We start from the raw sequence: 7,582 nt of genomic DNA, 5'->3' as shown, positions 1-7,582 counted from the left end.
AACTCTGGAGACCCCTCATAGCATAGAAATGGTTGGGTCCTCCCGAACTCTATGCGCCACCCCTAGCTGCACCATGCCCTGCGAGTACTGGGGTGCCTCGAGCTGGAAGAGGTGCTACGGATGTAGTAGCTGCAGAACTGGCTGGCTGTGTTGTACCCCTAACCATGCTCTGGTGAGACAAACGGCAATCCCTCTTAATGTGACCCCTCATTCCACACCCGTAGAATATGGGCTGGTCCATGTAACAGGTCCCAAAGTGCATCTTCCCGCACCAAGGGCATGGGGGTCTCCGCTGCTGCTGAGATCTCCCACCAGACCGACCCTACTGGTAGGATCCCATATTGCCTTGGCTCGGCCTAAAATGGTTCCCCTGCTACTGACTAGGCCCCGATGGCGGTGCACTAACCGAAGACTGAGCAAAAGCCTGGGATGGCCCTGATGACCTTCCCCTGAAAGTTGTCCTACCACCACTACCACCACTAGAAGTACCACTGAAGTTGCCCGCTGACCGGACCTTGTCGCTACTCCCTCGCTCCATTCTATTCTTCAGTTTGCGGGTCTCCGTGGCTTGAGAAAATGCCACCATCTTACCATAGTTCATATCAGAATTCAAGGAGACTAAGGCCCTGCATAAATTGACGCACCCTAGCTTCCATTGTGGGCAACATGTAGATTGCATATTTGGTCAAGCGTGCGAATCTCATATGTTACTCCCACACACTCATGCTCCCCTATTTCAGGTTCTCAAACTCGGCGGTATGGGCAGCCTTAGTCTCGGCAGGCATGAAATGATCAATGAAAGCATCAGCAAACTCACTCCACCTCGCCGGAGGGCTCCCCTCCTCATGGAAGTCTTCCCACATCTCAAACCAAGAATAGGCCACCCCTTTCAGGCGGTAGGAGGCCAACTATGCTCCCTCCGTCTCTGTAGCCCGCATAACTCGGAGGGTCTTGTGCATTTCGTCAATAAAACCCTGGGCTCTTTCTCTGGATCAGTACCTGAGAACACTAGAGGGTCCAACTGGAGAAATCTATTCACCCTAGAACTAGTGGAATCCCCTAGTTGACTAGAAGAAGTGGGTGCAACATCTAATCTCTGGGCCTGGGAAGCCACTATCTAAGCCAACATCTGCATGGCTCCCCTAAGATCCCCATCAGATACACTGGGACCGAAAGCTGGGGCTGAAGGTGGAACTGGAATATCAGTTAGAGGGATCGTTGCACCCTTAGTAGGGGCATGAACTGGTGCGGTCTAACCAGGTGTAGTGGAATCAGGCAGTGTAGTAGTCGGGGGAATATTCTCACCCCTCGGGTGCTCACCCGCATTATCAAGTAAAGGATCAATTGCCACTCCTGGGGTGGCATTGGCTCCTTGGCCAGTTCTTGCTTTCTTCCTAGGCGCCATATACTAAAAAATAAAGCAATGCACGAGTTAAAGGAGGAACAATCTTACAATCATCTTTATCGCATGATCTAGATCATAGATGTGGTCGACAACACACCGATAAGAAGGACTATACTAGACACGGCTCCGAGACACCCTAGGACACTTTAAAACCTTAGGCTCTGATACCAAGTTTGTCACGCACCAACCTCGGGGAGCGCAACTGGCACTCAACAGAGTTACCCCGGTCGAGCAATCCTGCACAGTATCGTCTTCCCAACTCACCTATAAATAAATAGAAAAATACATTTCATTATTTAGTCATAAGAAGTCATGAGAACTACACCAGTTCATTTACTTTAGTTACGTCATTAACAAGTCTTCAAAATAGTACATTGTACAATCATAGTTAAAGTGGAACAAATGATACGATTACAACATTTTTAGTTTATCCTTCCCAAAAATAGATACAACCCACACTATGTCTACGGAGCCTCTAACGGGAACAAAAGAGTGTTATGACAGTGCCAGAAATAAGGCCTCGGCTATACCCCAAAATACTATGTACAAAAGATAGGACAGGGTGTGCTGCTATCCCTGATCCATACTACATGCTATGGAACCACCTGCATCCATTAAAGATGCAGCGCCCCCGGCACAAGGAACGTTAGTAAATATGGAATAGTACTAGTATGTAAAACTAAGCACCCTCTCAATAGAACAAATAACAGTATACAGAGAAGGAAACATGACATCAATAAGAGGTTCAAATAGTAACAATGTGTCAAATTAGGGACAAGTAAATTTCAGTATTTTAATTTGGGAGATATTTAGCACCGATACACCACCGTGTTTTAGCACGGAGTTCGATCTCAGCCCGACCGGCTAAGCTGTCTCACCCCGAGACAAACACTCACAATACGACCATGTGCGCGGCATGGCATCGATCTCAGCCTGACAGGCTAAGCCATCTCACCACAATATTGTGTGGGTCGACATCACATCACATCTCGCTAGCAGTAATCGCATCCCATATGAGGGGAAACAACTCAACACATTAATCTCATCCCATACAAAGGGAAATAATCTTATCACATTATCACAGGGATTTAGCCCTCAATCATTCCTACACCGGCACGTGTAGTTTTGGGGTTAGGTTATTTCGACCTATCCTTCATCGGTGGCTAAATGATACTCCCAAGGCATTTATTATAAAAATGATTTACCACTCATTTCCCATTCTTTTACATGTCATTCATTTTGTTGGCACCATTGGCCATAACGCAATATCATTCTTGGCACGTTGGCCGTACTTTATAATTCATGCTCACTATTTCAATTTCAAACATCATCATGGATAATCAACAACAAGGCCTTTCAAATTAAGGCTTTAACACATACTTGAGCAATTTATGGTCTTAGGCACATGTGATTTCTTTTACATAATTTGACATGATAACATTCGTTAGAAACACATTTTTAAATTTTAACACTATAACACACAGCCCATGCCTAAACCATATTCTCAAACGGTGACTCAACATAACAAGAATCTTAGGAATACATATTGAACGCATATTTGTTTTGAAACAAGGCTTATTCGGAATAATTAAATTTATAATAAGCATCACGGGACTTACAAGGGTATTGTGGGGTTCAATTCTAAGAGAAGAGTTTAGCCAACATACCGCGAAAGAGCTTTTCGTAATACAACAATAATGTCCCAACACTCCTAACGATGCCAATCTATAGAGGAGGTAAGAATTACAAGCACGATTGGAGAAATTTGTATGACAAGGGCTGTTACAACTATGACCTAACATTTCCCTCAACCAATTCAACCACAAAACCACCCAATATTATTCAACGACTTCCCCACAAGCCCTATTATTGCATGTGATAAATCTACCCTTATCACCTATAATCAACCCCAAACCCGAAATTGAAGAAGTGGGGAAATAAATTCTTAGCTCTTTGAAACCCTAGCAAGTTCCTTCGATGAAATCCCAAGGTTCGATCAAGGTGGAGTAATGAAATACTTAACCCTCCCTTTCCTCTCTCCATAATAGTTCTCTCATCTCTATCAAATGACAAGTGATCCCCCAAAAATGAACCCTTAGGTTAGATAAATGAAATGGAGGTCGGGTTATAAAATTAGAAAAATGAAGCCCCGACACAGATCTGCGGTCGCATATGCGACCGCATAATGCTTATGCGGTCCGCAAAATGGGCCGTATAATGGCCCTATGGAACTGGGAAAGTTTGCCGTACTCTGCGACTAGTCTACGGTCCGCAGACCAGTTCTGCGGTCTCATAATGCCCTGCAGAACTTCCCTCCGAAAATTTTCATGCTGGGTCTGCGATGGGATATGCGGTCCGCAAAATGATTATGCGACCGCATAATGGTCTGAAATTTTTGCCCAATTCTCTGCTTCAGTCTGCAACCGATATGTGGTCCGCATACTAGTTATGCAACCGCAGAATGGACCGCAAAAATGCCCTATCTTTCTAAAAAATTTCTTCAACTCCCCAACGCACGGTTCAACCCAAAAAGTCCAAACTCTGGCGAGTTGGCGAGGTTTAATAAACTGAAGTAAGTATTATGGTATTGTATGACCTACCTAGATGTAGTAAAGCCATAAGGATAGATAACTGAGGCTATGAAACAAGATATATCAATAGTCATAAGTTCGACAAAGTACCAAGCGAAGGATTTCAGTACACCTATAGATACCTAGAGGGACAACTTGCCAAAGTTCTGTATATGTTCACAAGGCCTAGAGATTGGCTAAATGATGGAGGAAAAATGAGAGAAGAGTCGCATAGGCGCACAAACAAGGACAAAGTCTTAGAGGCTGCATGACAAAAGGTAGCAACATTTACGAGATTAGAAGAATTTCGACCATAGGTCGTGGTTTGAGAAAGAGGCTTAAAGGGGGGAATACTCTGGCCTTTGGATTTATTCAAAGAATAGTTTCCTAGATGGCAAGGACAATATTAAATTATTTGTAAGAGCTATAGGTTATGAGACTGATAAGTGCATCAGTCAACATTCGAGGACGAATGTTCCAAGGGGGAATGATGTTACACCCTATGTTTTCGTATGTGAGAGTACGTGGTAAGTCAATTGATGTAAGCTCAGAAATGAGATCCTCTTTCAAAGTACATAAAGTAATTTAATCATGTTACCTTGGAGGTTACAAATATTTAAGATCATAAATAACAAGTACCAAGAGGGTTGGAAAGCTTAGACGCTAAAAGAATTGAATAAAATAAGTTTCGTCGAAAAGTCGACAAATTTGGAATGTTATAACATGTACTTTGGGGTATAGGGTGCTTACCATGATAAGGAGGTTATGTTATGAGTTATGTTAGTCGTATGATAGTCGTATGTTACGTTTTAAAGTCAAGCAAGTTGTGGAACAAGTTACATTCATAATATGCTGAAAATTAGGTCAAATATAGCTCTTTTCTCCCAATACACTTGGAATTAAGGGATGATACACATATCACACATTGGAGTAGAGAGATATTCGCGAGACTGCGCAAGCGGCTCCCAATGGGACCCACTTAGGCAGTGGTCGACCTACTTCACTTTATAAATGATTTGGACGCCAATGGTTTGCTCATTTTCGACTCAACTTCGTCTCCAAACTTCTCCTAAACCTCCTAAACTGATACCATAATGGTTTGAAGTGATTCCAAAGTGATTACACCATATTTCAACATCAAAAGTTAGTCCTAGTGAAGAACAACACCTCTTTGAGGTTGTGCTGTCATTGAGGATAGCTGTGGGTTGTGTTTGACTGAAATTTCAAGTGGTTGATGTTGTTTTAGGTATGCATAATACTCTACTACATGTTCTTGAAGTTGTTTGTATGTTGGTTGCATTATTTGAGCAAGATACTACAATAGAAGACTTGAAATAGTTTGAGATGTTATTGTTCTTAATGGAATGTTTTGGGAAGGTTATTTCCATGAACTTTAAATGGTTGGAAACCTTGGAAAATGACTTGTTTATGTTGTTATCTACATGTCGAACTTGCTATTGGTATTATGAATAAGAAGATAAAGGACAATATAACAATAGAAAGTTGTACTTGTTGTTGTTGTTAGATTGTTGGGTTGTTTGAGTGTGGATTAGGTGATTAATAGGAGGTTGGAAGTCCTTCGATATTACTCGGTATCATGCTGGACATGTTTTTAAGTTAACTAATGTATGATAATGGGGTTGAAGGTCGCTAAAGGGATACAATCCGAGCTTGCCGCTCGTCGTGATATGTTGATGACTTGTTAATGAAATATTTTGTACCCTGTCGTTGATGTTGTTCTTATTGTATTGCTCTGCTTGTTGTTGTCGGTATATGGTATTGGAGGAGGCCCTTGTTACAGGGGAGATGCTGCCCGAATTTATGTAAATGAGATACTAGCTTAAGTTACAGACTTAGCCTTTACTCGACACTGATGCTGTTCTTTCCTTTTGGCATGATCCATATGATACAAACTGTGACGCTCCGACCTCGGGGAGCGCAACCGGCATTCAACCGAGATACCCCGGCCGAGCAAGCCTATACAATACCTTCTACCTGAACTTATTCATGAATAAATAGGAGATCCATTTCATTAATTAGACAACGAGGATGATCATTTGAACAACACTAATTCATTGTCATTAGTTATCTCATTTATAAAGTTCAAAATACATACACTTTCATAGTTTGAAGAGGAACGTGTGATACAAATACAACATTACTAGTTTGACTTCCCCAATAGCAACATACCACCCACACTATGTCTACGGATCCTCTAATAGATATAAAAGAATACGGTGATAGTGCCGGCAACAAGGCTCCGGCTATACCTCAAAACACAATACACAAGAAACAAAAGATATACGACCCCGATATGAAGTGGGGCTCACCAAGTCAGCTGGGAAGAGGGTGTACCGCTATCAAAGATCAAAGTCGCATGATGTGGAACCACCTACATCCATTAGAGATGCAACGCCCCCGGCAAAATGGATGTTAGTACATATGGAATAGTACTAGTATGAATGACTAAATACCCTTTCAATAGAATGAATGATAACACATAGAATGACAATCATAAAATCAATGAGAGTCTCAAACCATACCAAAACAACAAGTTAGGAGCAAGACAAGTTTTCTAGTAAATTTCCATATTTTAGGTTGGGAGATCTTAGCACCGATATTCCACCATAATTTTAGCATGGAGTCCGAGCACGGACCGATCAGCTAGGCCGTCTCACCTAGATACATCAACCACAATCAGAATCATTATCTGAATCTCAATCATTGTTTCAATCATAATCTCAAGCACGATCACCACTATGTGTGCGACATAGCGTCCGATCACGACCCGACCGGCTAAGCCGTCTCACCATAATGCCGTGTGGATCGACATCACCCTTTTATAGCAATCATTGCATCCCAATAAAGGGGTATATTCTCATCACATCAATCTCATCCCAATAAAGGGGTACAATCACAATTCACTCATACACCGACACGTGTAGTTTTGGGGTTAAGTTATTTCTACCTACCCATCCTCGGTGACTAACGATACTCCCAGGGTGTTTATTTATTTAAAGGATTGATAACTCATTTCATTATCTTTTATATATCATTCATTTCATTGACACCAATGGCCATAACACAATGTCACTCTTGGCATGTTGGCCGTATTTCATATTTCATGCTCATCTCTTTCACTTTCAAACATTATCACGGATCATCAAGAATGTATGCACATTGAGATTTCTTATAGAATTGGGCATAATATCTTTCGTTTGAATCACAACTTGAAGTTATAACATTTAGATATGCAACCCATGCTTCGAGCACATTTTTAAATAGAACATAACATAACAAGAACATTGGATTACATATTGAACATATATCTTTTGACACAAGGCTTATTCAGAATAATCCATTTATAATGAACAACTCAGGACTTACAAGGACATTATGGGGTTGAATTCTAAGAGAGAAGTTTAGTCAACATACCTCGCCTCGAGCTTTTTAAATTACTACAATATTCCAAAATTCTTAGCCACTTAATTCTATTTAGAAATATAGAAAAATTGAACACAAATTAGGAAGGAGTTTATGGTTCCAGGTCATTTGAGCATTTTATCAAACACTAGGTGGGCATTATGATTTCTAGCTTCTCCTATGG

The sequence above is a fragment of the Nicotiana tabacum genome, chromosome 15, assembly GCF_000715075.1.
Source record: "Nicotiana tabacum cultivar K326 chromosome 15, ASM71507v2, whole genome shotgun sequence".
NCBI lineage: Eukaryota > Viridiplantae > Streptophyta > Magnoliopsida > Solanales > Solanaceae > Nicotiana > Nicotiana tabacum.
Note: the sequence above shows the minus strand (reverse complement) of the source record.